The sequence below is a fragment of the Priapulus caudatus genome, unplaced genomic scaffold (genome assembly GCF_000485595.1).
Source record: "Priapulus caudatus unplaced genomic scaffold, Priapulus_caudatus-5.0.1 Scaffold208, whole genome shotgun sequence".
NCBI classification, from domain to species: Eukaryota; Metazoa; Priapulida; class Priapulimorpha; order Priapulimorphida; family Priapulidae; genus Priapulus; species Priapulus caudatus.
In genome coordinates, this window is record NW_014577269.1 from 5,272 (window position 1) to 20,098 (window position 14,827).

The following is a 14,827-nucleotide window of genomic DNA, read 5'->3' on the forward strand; positions in this document are numbered from 1 at the left end:
ACATCTAGAACGATGTAGCCTTCATATGACATTTGTGATTTACTTTTGCTTTTAAACAACTGTTTCTCCTGACATTTTATAGAACGTATATATGACTCAGAACCTGGTTTTGATGATGGCTTGCATCGATCGTTGGGCTACGCGGCAAACATTTGTACCGGCCGCCATTAATTCTCCGGCAATGCTTGCGCTGATTTGTTGAGGGCGCGAGTGCCCTCACTGTTTTCCCACGACGATTGGCCACTGGGCGGAAACTACGTGTTTACGGTCTCTTCTGTACAGTTCTGAAATCGGACAGATAGCGGACCGAGGAATTTCAATATCTGACTAAATCTGCCGACCAATTTTGCACCGGTACGGTATCTTTGAGCCGAGTGCGAAACGATGGGGAAGAGCAGACGCGTAGCAGGACAGTTGGTGATTCGCTTCGAAGTTCAACACCGTGTCACCAGAACAGGCCTGACGCATTGGTGCGAGCTGCGGCTTGATGCAAGGCAAAGCGGATGTTATCACTGACAGTGACACTGTATCAGGCTCTGTATTATCGAACAGAGAGTGTCTTTGTTGTCAAGAAATGACATCAGTCAGGGAACACCTTCAAGCCTCGTACTGTTTCAGTTTTTCCAATTCGATTTTCGATGGGTAGACAAGGCATGCTGCTTCTGATTGCAAATTCTGCTAGGCTAGTGACTAGCTACTTAGAGTAAGTGTAGCCTCCAAGGAAACGTATTGCTGGGGTTACAATACAATATTCGATAGCAATCGTCGACCACAGCCTGCTCGGCGTCTACGCTAATACAATAATGGGCATATCAACTGGCTTAAACTGCGCTATGAAATTATATGCTATAACTGGCCTTAGATACAATATCTCAATAATGTACACCAAACACGAATACGGCCCAGCATAGGTCTTTCCCTACTAGCCTAAGTATAACTGCGCTATAATGGAACTATCAAGTTAGATGGTATATACCAATAATGTAACCCCACACAGATAGCCTAGGGCCAACGTTCAACACCATGGCAAGGGTCAGGCGTCAAACGTCAACACAGGGTGGCCTACCCAACCGCTAGTGTCACAGTCTAACCCAACCTGTGTTTGGGTTACGTTGTATTTAATTACTTCCGCGTGCTAAGGGCGATCAACCAAAAGGCTACTTCGGGGCCTCAACGCTGGCCGTTAACAGTACATGCTACAGCTACGGCGATGCTGGCCCGGGATGAAGTGATTGAGACAGAACAATAATTACTAACTTTAAAACATACATTTATAAAGTAGAGTACCCATCCTTTGACATAGTATATTATTTATAGTATATATAAGTGACAATTTGCTATGTTGATCTTATGCCTACGGGGCACGAGGAGACCGAGGCGTATGTTTATCGCGACGATCGCGGTGCATAAAATCCGCCAGCGCGATTTAAGCGCGCAGCCGATCACGAAGCGGGCACACGTAGCGAATTGGAGCGTACAGCGTTATCGCACTCGACGGATCACGAGGATCACATGATGCATTCACCATGTATCAAACAACACGTCGATTGGTTCTAGAAAAGCGAGGAGCGGTCGGGCGACAGATATGCCGACACGGGCACGACGAGGCCGAATTTGCCGAGTAAAATAATCCGCCGGGCGTAAATAATCGCCCGAAAATATCTAACATTTGGATGACGGGCGCTTCGTACGGGACGATTACAAATCGGCGTCCGAATGTGAACGGGCACGACGGGGGGCGAAGGCGGGCAGGGGCGGCCGAAAATTTTTCTGGGGACACAGCCGGATTTATAACAATTCAGCGCGGCGCCTCTCTAAAAGCATCAAGGAGCTTCGTCGGCGATCGGGCGATAAAATGCGCTCAGTGTGCCCCTACTTGTAGATGCTTACATTGACTGGGATACATCTACTCTTGACTGCATACCACCCCTATCATGAATATGTGCTGCAAATATAAATCTTAAAAATTGAAATTAGATTTATAATTGTTTGGTTGACAGTGAGTGGTCTTTTAAGTTTTAAATATTCTAGAATCTGAGCTAAAAATACATATAACTTAAATATCTACAATAAAACACATTAAAAAGATAATAAAATGCACATAAGTACGTAATATTACGATAGTGTATAATATTTACCATCGGATAATATGCATGAACTGACGAGAGCAGCTCACAATTGATACGAATAGCACACAAAGAAGAACACGACCTATGAAGGTTTGTATGTACAGAACTGGCAGAATAGAAAACGGGAAAAAACCAAGAGATGAGTGTTGAGAACAAGCAATAATCATAACATACTCTGTATATGGTTGCCCTGTACACTGTTTAAGGGCATGTATATGTAAATACAAATATACATTAAACAGCTTCAATAACTTTGCAGCACTCGATAATGAGATTATCCACTACAATACGAAGCCATGAGAAATGAAGATGCATGCTGATAAGGAGTTGCTAATCTTAATGTCACATGGTCAACAAAAACAATTGTCATACCTAAGATAGTGATGTAGACAATGTACAGTGGAGCTCCTTAGGATATACTGAATATACATGATTTAATGATCAGACATTAAAATAATATCATTCAATGCATTTGGTGATTTCTGAACACACAACAGTAGATTTTTTAACTACTTACAATTTCAACAGATTGCAGAATATGATCTCCTTAACAGTATAAGTTAGAAAATAATGATTAACGGTGTTCACGATTAGATCGGCGGACAATAATCACTAATCCTAGCATGCTAATATGACAGTGTAAAAATATAAACAGTAGATGTTATTGCTTAGTGGAGTTGTGATTCCACACTGTAACTTGGGCCCTTGTACTGCCCACGTTACGTGCCATGTTGGAGCACCTCCAATCCCTTGCTGTAAGATGTCTTCTCAATTACACGTCCACTGGTGTGCCACAAACCAAAATGACACATACATCAGGTTGTCAACTGCACTGGTTCGAACAGAGCGAAAACGTTGTGCTCCTGTCGATGGTAACTAGTGTGTCCTGGATGATCGATCAGTGATTGAAAATAGATTGAGATTATAGTCTCAAATGTCGATAATCGATTCATTGAAAAACCTATAATCGATTATCGGACAAAATACCAAAACAGAACAAGACAAGGACACTGTAGCTCACAGGCGCCACTGTTCGTGATTGTTACTATGACAAGATAGAGCACAAGGTCATGCCAGGGTGCGTCCTTTTCGTCAGACACATACGTAAAAGTTAATGCCTAATTGTTAATTGATAACACTTACGACGTGAATGTTAAATGCGTAACGAGGATTAGAGCGCTGCAGAAACACATCCTAGGCTAACGACGGCAAAAACCTGCAAACCGATAACTAGGAAAACTTTCCACGTAATTTATGTCACACAAGTGGCTGCAGCGCAGCTGATGATGGAGATCGATCAACAAAAATTCAAATTCATACACATTTATTGTACATAACCCAGTAATTTATGATATTATGATGGCTAAACACATCATATAAATAATATTTGAATTGAAAAATTGACGTAGGTCATGAATTTGCTTCTGACACAACAAAAGACAATATCTCAACACTGTAACATGAGACGCATGTCGAGAGTGTGGCAAGCATGGCAAACATTTAAAACAGAGAAGTCCGTTGGATCATGTTTTGCGTTTAGCCATTTTCTTAATGTTTTTAATCAAGGCATTTGAAACCATTCACTTTTAAATTGGATTACAATACTGTATAGGACGACAGAATTGAGTATACAGGGAACAGCAACCTTCACAGAGTATAGATACCAGTGATTCATATAACACATCACGGGTAATATTGAATGCTACTGTAATCAATGTATAACTACCAAAGTAGATGGAATTAAATCTATGCTATTACTAAGACGCCCATTGATTCGATATATGATCGATACGATCGGTTCAGCGCGAAAACCGATAACATTCAGATTCATTGAAATTCCAGCCGAGTTTCCCGATCAATGAGTGATGTACGTTAGTCATCTCATTCACTCTCTAATCCATCCCAGCACAAGGCCTCAGACAGAACAGACCCATAGAGAAAGGTAGGAAAGATATTTCGATCCCACTTGACATTTCTGCAGATAAACCAATTAATATCTATAGTTGCTTGCCTACATTAGTAGGCCTACACCATATATAAGTTTAGGGCCGACCTTCATGAAAACCGGATAACCATGCAATGTCAAGGTTGGTACTCTTAGGCTAAAGGCGCTGCGTCTAATATAAGCAATACAGCTATATACTTTATGAGCATACATTTTTGAACATACAGACTGGGGAGTATCGTATAAGCACACAACTATCTGTGACTAATGAATATTGATAGCAGCACACACTAATAACCATAAATAATATACATATTAATATAGTACACTAACATCATAATACTATATATGCTATAATGGCATAAATTCTGGTACCCTGCTCATGCACTAGCGTGATGATGTGAATTCGCTGCAGAGGTGTTATCAAGATCCTCATCACTTTCGACAGCTGTTTCTGAAGGCTGTAGAGGGTAAAATAAGTATGTATTAAAATTTAGGGGGGGGGGGGGGGACTTTCTTTCAGTTCATGAAATCTTTGAACATTACACCTGGGTATCTATAGGTACACAACTATCTGTGTAAAGGATAATGGGTTGATAGCAGATATAGTGATATATACTTATATATATTATTGGTCAGCAGGCAAATTCTACCCAGGAGGTAGCTGCTGCAATAATGAAAACTTGAGAAAGAGAAAGCTGGCTTTTGGCCCACCGGTTCGCCAAAGAGACTGACTAATCTCTCTTGTACAAGAACACATAATCCTAAGGCGCTAAGAAGCCCCAGGAGGGGTCGGCGTGCGAACCTGCGGCAATAGAATTTTACAACCAGACGGAGGCACGGGAGCGGGGAAGTCGCCTTGACCCGGTTTGGTTACCATATTGGCCAAAGAAGCTGCAGAAAACCTGCGTCACGCTGAAGAGAGCGAGAGACGACCAGTTGTCCGGGCGCGTCCATATAAAGAGCAAGGCGCGTGTCCCGATTTCAGGAGCAAGAGGGGAGAGAAATAGTGTAGTTAGCGCAGCAGCGACAGCTCAACCCAGGCACACATACTCACTAAACCTCGGGTATGCAGCACAACAGCACACACACAGTACCCGGGACGCTATACATACAATTCGTCTTGACACTGTAAAAACAACTTTAAAAAAGGTTTCAAAAAGCTTTCCAAACATCTAGAAAAATCTGCACAGCTTAAACTTTATTTAATTAAGAGCATTCTCCAATGGAGAATTCGCAATGCCCAATTACCGCGTACTGTGATGCCAACACACACACACATGCTGTGATGCACCACACACACAACACAGGTAACACAACTGTGTGCGGTGTGGTGCGCGTGTGACCGATTGGTGACTCTGAGTCTCTATAGATACTCGACATTGGCACTGGTTGTGTAAGCCACACCCTATCATTGACTATGTATGTTAGGACGCACGTGCAGGCCCGTATACAGCCGCGAAGGCGCGAACAGCACCACCTGGTCGGTGCCATTTACAGACAGCAAATCGCTGGCCGCCCCAATATGTATAACTATATACGCAAATCACAATTTGTGTATCCATAAGCCCCAGAATCGGCGATGAACATGAGCGTTCTGCATCGCTTCAACAAGCTTTTCGACTTCCGACGCTAGGGTCGCGCACATCCAATGGGTCGTAATTCCTGCGTAGTTTTTTTATGCGCGCGCGTGCTTCCGTTTTACGAAAAAGAATTTTCCTTTTCGCCTGACTTATGCCCCTACATTATTTGGAGTTCATTCGCCACCACTAGATGGCCGACTACAATCATCTACGTACCATTCACAAGTTTTTTTTTTTTAAAACGGTGGGACTGCATACGCTAGACTGCCGCGACGCGTCCAACGGTTCACACGCCTTCGCGTTTACTCAGCACCAGTTACCCTCGCGACATCACCCGTGAACGCGTACCGCCCCTGTCGATTCTCGCTAGCCAGTCTTAGACGCCGGCGGCGACTGCGACATGATCTGATTCTACTAAGACTCACAGGGTTATGAGCGCAAAAACACAGGCGTATGTCACGTGGTTATTAGCACCCTGTGCCTTCAACTGATTCGGCATCATGAAACACCACTCACCACGTCAATAGCACATTGACAAACCAATGTACTATATAGCCAGAGCGCAGTGACCATATAAAGACCATAGCCGCGCTGTCATACACCGTACAGCATAGCGCAATAGAGATATGCTTCTTTTCGAATTTCATCTACCATCGATTGTTTCATCCGTCAATAATACTGAGTGGCAGGCCATGTGTACCCGGCGTGCCAAGTGTAAGGGGTGCGTTCACGGGTAGGCAGTCAAACGCGAAAGGTTTTTTGCATAGTGCAGCGGAACTTGAGTTCAATAGTATAATGTCGTCCATAGATCCTCCCGTTACTAACTTACTCAATAGTACTCCTAGTACGTAAGTCCGTGCTGAAAATCGTTAACACGTCAACTGTGCTCGAACCATTCTCAATCTCTACCATGGTCGTTCTAACACGTCGGAACAACGACAATAACCGATTCAGCCGCCACACATAGCGTGGCATCTTGTATTTGTTCGTTAACAAGCCATGCGCCCCACTAAGTAGTCATTAGATATAGTGACGCAGGTATTACACGTAGCCATGCGGTCTAGTTGAGCTGTATAAATCATTCGTCGTGCTATTGTTGTACCGTGCATGAAATAAGGGACTAGGCTTGTCATCTTTACCAACGACCACCGAATTCGCCAAATCCAGCGACTTAGGCTTATTGCAATCAACGCGGAAAAGCGCGCACCATGACTTCTAGCTAATTGCACCGGGCAATAAAACCCCATTACGCGCAAACCATGAGTCACCGCCAGCCATATCCACACAACAATCAATCACAATTCCCAATACAACCAAGCTAAGCCGTGACCATGTTAATACAGTTCACTATTATGAGTTCAAATCTTCACATCCTGAACGTGCATCCAATGCCAGTGTGTGCGTTAGGTTGCGCGCGACAACTTCCCTTCGTGTAAATTTCATTATGGAACGTATATTGAATTTTTACGATGTATATGAATTATATATCTATGTATTATGACAACATGCCATATCAATGACTTGCGTTGAACGGTCATGAACGCAATCTATGTAATTCACGGGGAAGAACCCCAATCCACGCGACAACCGATGGGGCCGCGCCAAATATCACAAGCAGTCATGAAGCAGTAGCTAGCTATTACATACGTTCTTTGTTGAAATCGTGACGTTTTCACTGCACATCAATGCCGACTGTCGTAAAGTTAGACTTCCCGGCAGAACTTCCGTTCGTTAAGTTGTACTAGTGAACACATTATTCAATTGTACGCCTGTATATGCACTATATGGTATCCGTATGTTTAACAATGCGCATATATCATTGTCTAAGGTCATGTCGACCAATCTATTCGCCACAACATACTGCGACAATAACTCCCTTTCCAGTCTATTCGCCTCCTAGACACTTAGCTCCACACGACAAGGAGGCAAGTCACACTAAGCATGACATCGTCTTACTATTGACATTTAAGACTGTCTTTCTCGTCTATCCATATCGTCCTCGGCTTTCCCGAGAAAACTATCTTACCTAGCATACCACTTGTTATCCGACTATATCGTCATTTCTGCACAAGCAAAACAACTTCACATCGCAACCGCTGTCTAAGCCAGTATATTGTTTCTAATTCCGCCACTCACGACGCAACTATAGTCATGACCATGAGTGGCCGTAGTCGTCAAACCCTTCGCCTTTTAAAACATCGCACGCTGCAATATCGCATTCACCTGTATAGTACGTCACACCAATTCCGCTTTTCAGTTTGACCATATGTGACATCCCCCAGCCAGCAATATGCGATAAGAAATTTGCCATATGCCGCCAAATGCATTGTTCGCCAGAAATTTAATGCACCATACCTCCATGAGAAGTTTAGCTTTAACACCATTCTCTGCGTTCATTGCACATTTCCATATTCTCATATGTCAATGATGTTTACTGTGTACTTGTCGAGGTGATCGCATAATCTATAGATATTGCACCATCAACTTAGCGTTTGTGAAATCCCCCTAGCGATTGAGTAACGAAGCAGAGCGACAGGTGATACCATACACATCGTTGTTCATTATACGTGTGTCTGTGCGTCGTCCATGTCATGTGTGGCCGATTGACGAGAACAGTGCCTTCGTCTACATTTCAGCCGTGCAAGTAAGTACTAGTGACTATATTACATACTATATCTCGTACTGTATCTTATCAATGTTATATGTCAATCCATATGTACATATATATAGCTTATGATCTATGAGATATGCACAGTGACTGCCAATTCTGATCGAGACTGCCTGCACACGCGCATAGTTAACGAAGCTGGGACAACGCTCATAGCACTCAGCACATCGTGTTCATGACACTGTGCCTCGTCGCTTCATCTCATGGTGTTTCCGATTGCACGTCATAGGGTGTACTAGTATATACACAACATTTGGAGCGCTGGTTATCGATTGTTCAACAAACCAAAACACCTCTCAGAAGTCACACATTCGTAAGCCTCTGCTACCTGATTTGTTCATGCGGATAATCGTGCTTCACTATATCGGCTATAGTGCTACCGCGTGCGGTCTTTAACGGTTTTACAGTCCCTGCAATATGCTTACGTTCTAGTCTAGACGAATTCGTTTGAGTTTCTATAGTAACATTACAAGGAATATCTAATATGTTATTTGATATGTCAGCGAACGGCTAGCGCTTTCGATATTTCAGAACAGAAATTGCCAAATTCGGTACGCTTATGGAATTGAGCGGAAACGCGCTGATGTTTTGCGAATTAACCCCCAATACGCGCCAATAACGGAGCAACATTCTCGACGCTCCATCGCAATTCATGAAGGCACTAACTACTCATTTCTTTGATGATTTGTTTAAATATTACGCTTTCCTCTACATAAATCCTACTGTATTCTGGACGTTTCGCATAACTTCCCTTCATGTAATTATAGCAGTAAATAGATATGCCGTTAGATATATATATCATACATATATATAGGAATGCTACATGTCATTGTGAACGTCATGAAATCATGTATTGAGATATGCACATAATTCACTTTATGAAATGCCCTAGGATTAGTAACGAAGCAGGGACAGGTCATACCATAACATCGTCTTCATTATACTGTTTTCTGCGTCGTCGATGTCGTGTGTGTCGTTTGACGTCACTTGCGTTTCTGTGATTTCAGCCGTGCACATATATATATGACATTGTATATATCTCCTATATATCTATATCAATGTTATATGTAATCCATATTACATATATATATATATAATCTATTGACATATGCACATCACTGCATTGGTGCAATTCCTTACCATTGCTAACGAAGGAGGGACACGTGATAGCATAACATCGTCTTGATGACACTGTGTTCTCTGTCGTTCATCTCATGTGTTTCGTTGCACGTCAATGTGTACTACATTAAATATTCAGGTGTTCCTCGATGTTCAGAAACAAAAGAACCTTCATAAGCCACACATTCGTAAGCGTCAGTTCAGCTTTAAAGCATTCTGCTGCTTTGTTGTACGTGCATCAATAGCGCCTAGGGCTTTTCATATTTCAACCACAATTACGCAAATGTCGTAGGCTTATGCAATTGAACGTGAAACGCGCAGATGTTCTGCTCATTAACGGGCAATAACCCCCAATACGCGGCAAGCATGCTCCGCGCAATATCACAATTCATGAAAGCACTAGCTAGCCATGTTTGACGTTATTTGTTGAAATCCTAACGTTTCCTGCACATCAATGCCAGTGTGTTGGTTACGTTGCGCAGAACTTCGACCATGCGTAAGCGTTGTATCGTTTATGCGAAATAAGTGTTCGGTATTAGTCGAATATAGTGTACACCCTTTGGTTTTACAGTCCTGCATATGTTACGTTGTAGTCTAGCGAATTCCTTTCACTTTCTATAGTCCTTATAAGAATTGTCATATGTCATTTTAGAAGATTGGGCGCAATCGGTACGCTTATGGAATGCAGACATACTGGCTTACTGATGACTACGTGATACTTAACGTAGTTCTGAGTACATTACTCGTACTAAGTACTAGCGTTACTTAGTAACGAGCACGTGAACGTCATGCATATCGTTTCTAACTTGTGTTGTCTTCGTTGATTCTGTGTTTCGTTGACGGTGAATGTGACTCATTATTATGAGGCTGTTATCGTGTCACAATTACACACCTTCATACCCAAATTCGTACAGTCCAGTTCGCTTTAACCTTCTGCTTGCTTTGTTGTGCGTATATGTACTACTACAGTTACAACGTTACGTACGTTTGATGTCAGTATTGTGCGAATGTCATCGTATATTGTTCCGACGTCGTCAAATGATGTTTCACATTATGCACTATGATTTGTGTCATCGTACTATTAGTTCCGCAGCGAGGGGAAGGTGATTACAGATTGTATGTATTGTGTTTTGACCAGATTTGCCCGAAATGGAAGAAGCAGAACGTGAGTAGAGCTATGTGCCATCGAATTTATGAGCTTCGTGATCGTCAATGTTCTGCAGCAAGCTTTCACGGACGCTTTTTCGACCGACTGGCAGGCAGTGAGGTTGGAGGGGCTGGAGCTTTTCCAATGCTTTCAGTTATGGCGATTTCCAGGTTAATATACAAGTTGTAGTATTAATATATTTAATGGACAGGTCTGACGTATACGTACTTTCGTGGGTACTGTTGTTCGATTGCTATGTGTGCCGTTTGAGCACATACAAATACTTCATATTCGACAAGTATATGTAACTTGCTAATTCCATATATTGCGTACCTATGATATCATGTACTCTATATGTCCTATATATTTGTAACGATTCTTGTATTGAGTGAACTGAAATACAATCTCTACTTACTGTACTAATACTAACAAACTTGGTTAGTTGATTTCGAGAATATCGGAGTATAACTAGTCTGATTCCATATTTCGTTAGAGTCACTAATACTTTATCGTTATGTAAGGAATTGGTCTTGGTCTTTATAATCGTTCATGTATTTGTTATATATTCGAGGGAAATCGGAATACTGCTATTTCACGCAATATGTATTTACTGGGGTGTGGTGACGCATTAATTCGCCGCAATATCTTCGGCCTAGGGTAATGTACACCCAAGATGGGTTGGTTGCTTTTACACAGGACATTTGGCCTGTTAACGCATAATGAAGTTAGTGATAGAACAGATACAAGCAGTTTTGGCGCGTTGTCACTGTAGTATTTCTTCCGCTGTTGATATTAGATGAAACCCGATCATCACCTGACGCCTTTTCCCCCCCCAATTATTCGTCCGTGTGTTATAGCTCAGGCGCGCCATTGAAAGTACGGCCTCAGAGATATTTTGAGAGGGGTAGTACTTTACCCGCCGTTTCCTATGTCCATGATTAGGGATATGTCGATCGTGTGACATTTCAAATTCATGGACATAGTTTTGACGAGGTTGGTTATATAGCTATAGTGATATAGAGCTCTTTGCTATTATGATATAGCTTCTCATCATACTCGCAACGTTCGGCGCATGTTGCAATTGGTCATTTCAAGCACCGAGCGACCGTAGTTTCCAATGAGCGGAAGTTCTGGCGAATCAAATGTGGCTATTACTGACTTCACGCTTGTGGTTAAGGGTGTCGTCTTATTTTTAAGAGCCGTTATGCTGCTAAAGAAATCCATGATTCGTCTAGGACGCATACAGTGAATAAGTTATTGCGTGTAGCATATTTTCCCGTTGCTCTACGGGTATTTATTCGGATTTCTTATATATTACCATATATTACATATTATTTTATATATTATGATTTTTTATATTATGATTATGTTGAATGTAAATGTTCAGTCAAGGAATTTCGCAAAATGCATCTCGGAGCGTCTAAAATCGAAACCCACATCCACCCACCTCCCCGCAAATGGCAACATTTTACTCACTGCGTAGCCTCAGCGCGGCACTTCAGAAACGTAACGGCTGGAACATATTTTTAAGGGCTAGTACATTTTACAGGTCACTAGCCCTGCTGGCTATTGAACATTTTAGGTTCGTTTGAAGCCCTGATATATCATATTATAATGACAGTGTACTATACACTACTGTCGTGTACTGTAGTCTGAATTGCTATGTGTGCGTTTCACACATAAAAACTACTTTCATAGATCGGACAAGTATATGTAACTTGCATAACTTCCACATATTGCGTACCTATATATCACTGTACTCTATACTGTACTATATACTGTAACACGCTTCATTCTATTAAGTGAACTAAGCAATACAACTCTATACTCTACTTCTACTAACTACTAACAAACTCTGTACTTCCAGTAGAGAATGACTCGAGTAGTACACATAGTCATGAACTTGCATATTTGCGTACACTCACTCATACTTGTGATCGTTACTATAAGCAATTCTTCTGGTCTTATAACATAGTACTCATGTATTTCTATAATCATGGTACTTTCCTGGAAATGAATGCCAGTGTATTCTTCGCGTTTCGCACAAGTTCCGTTCGTCTACTTTTAGCAGTATATATATATGGAATTATACCTATATCTCATATAGATGACCTAATGTTGCATCTCATTGTCAAGGTCATCACATCATGTATTGAGATATGGACATAACTGCATTTGTGTCATTTCCTAGCATTACTAAGGAAGCAGGGACACCAAATGAATGCATGCAAAGGACAGCATAGTTCGCGGAATTTCGTAGGCTCATGCAATTCAGCGGGAAAGGCGCAGACGTTCTGCGAATGAACCCCGCAATAACCGCCAATAGGCGACAACCATTATTTGCGCAATATCAGAATTCATGAAGGCAGTCACTAGGCATTTTTGAGGTGATTCCTTAAAATCGGAAGGTTTCCTGCAAATTAATGCGAGTGCATTCTTTACGTTTCGCAGAAGTTGCGTTCCTGTCATTTCAGCAGTGAATAGATATTTAATTAAACCTATATCTCATATATAGATTCCGAAATGTCATATATAATTGTGAACGTCATGAAATGATCTATTCAGATATGCACATAACTCCATTTCTCTCATTGCGTACTATTAGTCACGAAGCAGGGACAGGTGATAGCATATGATGGTCTACATGTAATTCTCTTTTGCCAGATTTCCCAGAAATGAACAACGGCGGAAACAGTGGAGTACAGCTCTGCGCATCGAACATTTACAGCTTCGTGATCGTTCAATGCTTTGCAGCAAGCATTGAACGGACGATTCTTTCGACCGAACTGGCCAGGCAGTGAGGTTGAGGGCTGGAGCTGTTCCAACTGCTTTTCAGTCTCATGACCATTTGCAGGTATAAATATACACAGTCTAGTAGCATATAGTATAGTAGCTCCAGGAAACGGTATTGCTAGGGTTAGAATACGTTATTGACGTTAGTCACACAGCCTGGTCGGGTTAATAGTATAGTATAGTGACAGTCTAGTGTACTGTACTGTACTGTACTCTAGTGTGAATTGCTATCGTAAACTCTCTTCAATTCTGAACTTCAATCGTAAAGATATGCTCGAGAAATCCTATGCCAAATACGATGGAAACTTCTGATGTTGAGTCAAATGCTTTTAGTCAGCTGCTGCATCACTAACATGCTGCTTTAACTTCTGTGCCTATAGCATCTTCACAGTCCACAAACACATGCACATGTTGCTTGTGCCAGTGCAGTTCAACAATTGCCGCAAGAACACGAGCTGCCATTGCCTGTGCCTGCGATCAACCCACCATGCATATTGCACTGCACTGTTGTGACCGACAATGTCATTTCTTGTCATTCGCAGCTTCTGTATGACTAAGATGTGCGTTTCACTTGTGTGCTTATAACATGTTGACAGTGCAGGAACGCATGCGCATATGCGTCGTTCCAATCAACTTCGACATTTGGCGACACAAGACGAGTTGCCATTGCCTGTGTGTATCATGCCAGCAACATCAATGGCTAAGAGAAGCAAGCTTGAACACCACTGGTATTGTTGCTTTAACTTCTTCTGAACGACTATGCACTATCACGGACGCGAGTTTTAACTTTCGGCGCCTACATACAGCTTCTATTGCCTTTCATTTCCTTTCTACAATTCGTACTGTCCAATTCGTAATTGACAAGAAATGATGCAGTGCAATGAACACTATTGAATTGAAGCTCACAACGCCAAAGTCCTAGGTCATGTGTCGTTGTGCATGAAACATCCACTGTTTGACACTACAGAATAAATGACATAAGTTGACACTTCTTGTCATACTATATGGATTTCAATGAAGTGGGGTAAGTCGTCATTGATAAGCGCTGAACATTATCATTTTCTCACTGCCGTACATGTCTGATGTGATAGCAACGACAGTGATTTCCCATATGTAAGTTGTCATTACAATTGAAGATACCGAACTGTACAGTGTCGGCGAATGTCATTCGCAAATCCTTCTTTCCACAAATCATCTGTCTATTTCGTCTTTGCTACGTATGATATGGCATTTCTTAAAAATACTCATCACGTGTAATCAACATTAAGTCTCATAAGTTCAGCTATTTCTCAATGCGCTCGTCATCTGGCATAGCAATACAGCGACGTGCACTCGACGAACTGCAGCCGGATTTACGCGCGAAGCGCGCATCGCGCCACCTGTTGGCGCCATTTGAGATAACCGCGCTTAGCTTCGTTTTGATGTAAAAAAGACTGTATTAAG

General features: G+C 42.0%; 1 long non-coding RNA gene across 1 annotated transcript; it reads left to right on the forward strand.

Moving 5' to 3' along the window:
- Nucleotides 1–702: 702 nt before the first annotated feature.
- On the forward strand, nucleotides 703–13,561 carry LOC106807330. Its single transcript, XR_001393650.1, has 3 exons — nucleotides 703–764; nucleotides 1,570–1,571; nucleotides 13,532–13,561. It is a non-coding gene; the product is annotated as an uncharacterized LOC106807330 (long non-coding RNA).
- Nucleotides 13,562–14,827: the final 1,266 nt, after the last annotated feature.